This window comes from Eptesicus fuscus, chromosome 13 (genome assembly GCF_027574615.1).
Source record: "Eptesicus fuscus isolate TK198812 chromosome 13, DD_ASM_mEF_20220401, whole genome shotgun sequence".
NCBI lineage: Eukaryota > Metazoa > Chordata > Mammalia > Chiroptera > Vespertilionidae > Eptesicus > Eptesicus fuscus.
Window position 1 is genome coordinate 14593151 of NC_072485.1, and position 1869 is coordinate 14595019.

At 42.0% G+C, this 1869-nt stretch overlaps 1 pseudogene; it reads left to right on the forward strand.

Moving 5' to 3' along the window:
- Positions 1-473: 473 nt before the first annotated feature.
- LOC103303069 (mitochondrial inner membrane protease subunit 1-like) lies at positions 474-1225 on the forward strand (annotated as a pseudogene).
- The last annotated feature ends 644 nt before the right edge of the window (positions 1226-1869 follow it).

Sequence of the window (1869 nt, forward strand, 5' to 3'; positions counted from 1 at the left end):
TATTAGTATAGATTATTATTTGCAATAGATTTATCTTCCCACCATATTTAAGATTTGGGTATTCATTCCTGATGGATGGAAGGAGATACCCAGTAACACCCTCAAGGGCACAGGAAAGTCAGAGAGATAATACTTTTCCAGAGCTATTTACAAAATAAACTGTGTCAGCAAGTGAGTAGGAAGTGAGGCCTGGGATGCTAAGAGCATAAAGGGAGGCCAATCACAATACTTGATTGCTCTGCAGGCCATCAGCCAGCCTTCAGGGGGCCCAGGGATAATCAGGGTTGCAAACTCCCTACTGGCTGCATTTACTCTCCTTTCCCTTAGGCAAATACCCACAATTCGCACTATTGTAGGTAGAGCATGTGGATGACAGGCCTCAAAAGAAGTATTGCCTCTTCTGAGAGCCTCCTGGGCTTCTTTCAGGCCAGAGAAATCCTGAAGCCAGAAATCACCAATATATGCTTTGACACATGCTTTGGATGCTTTTTTCTGGAAGCCCTGCAACTACCCTCAAAACTGAATGTATTGTAGAACAGAATTATGGCCAATGGTGGCAGAGTCTATGCAGAACTCTGCTTCATGGTGTTCTGGGAAAAACCTTTCAACTTATTGGCTATTCTAGTCAATAGGATGTATGTGCTTTTGAATACATTGGTAACATTGTCTATTATGTGTTCTGGACCATCAATGGAGCCTGAAATTCAAAATTCAGGTAGTATTGTCTTTGCAGAAAATCTTAGTTGACATTTTTAAGGTGTCCAAAGAGGTGACATTGTGATTGCAAAAAGCCCAAGTGTTCCAAAATCAAATATTTGTAAAAGAGTAATAGGTTTGGAAAGAGACAAAATTCTTATCATTATAGTCCATCAGATTTCTTTAAAAGTCATAGTTATGTGCCAACAGATCATGTTTGGTTAGAAGGTAACAACTTAGAGAATTCTACAATTCCAGGTACTGTGTACCTATTCCACATGGACTAATAAATAAGAGGACATACTTCTTTGAGATTTGGCTTTAGAATGATTTTGAATTTCTACATGACAACTCTAATGGCCACAGATTTTCTGATTATTATTCTTTTGATTTAATTATTATCTCTTATTCAGGAGACTGTATTATTGCCACTGAAAGCATGTATTTACCAAGAAAACAATTACTATTCAATAAAAAAGGAGCACCTACAATTTGGTGGACAAGTCCAAAGAAAGTTAATATAGATTAATTGAAAGATGAATGAGCTAAGCCACATGCTGAGAGTGACCCAAAGAAAGACCCAATTTACAAAGTAATCCTTCCAATTCTTAAGAAGAATATGAACTACAATTTATTAAAATTTCTCTGTAATATTAAATTCTAGGGAAGGAACAACTAGTTTCAAATCTGAAGCTGAGGGTCCTTAAGACCTTGATTAAATTTAGTTTAAAACCCTATCTCTAGACATCATATCTCTCTCTCTCTCTCTCTCTCTCTCTCTCTCTCTCTCTCTCTCTCTCTCCACCATATCCTATATAATAAAGAGGTAATATGCAAATTGATCATCATGCCCTCACACGATGACTGCTTACAACCAGGCTGGCAGGGGGGTTAGTGAGGGATGCCCAAATGACTGAACAGCAGGCTGTGTGGGGCGACCAGGCCAGTGGGGGGCCGTGAGGGGCAACCAGGCCAGCAGAAGGGTCAATAAGAGGCAACCAGGCCAGCAGGGGGGCAGTTGGGGGCAACCAGGCTGGCAAGGGGGGAAGTTAGGGGCAACCAGGCTGGCAGGGGGGAAGTTGGGGGCAATTAGGCTGGCAGGCAGGACAGTGAGGGGTAACTAGGCTGGCGAGGGGGGGCAGTTGGGGGCAACCAGGCCGGCAGGGGAGGCAG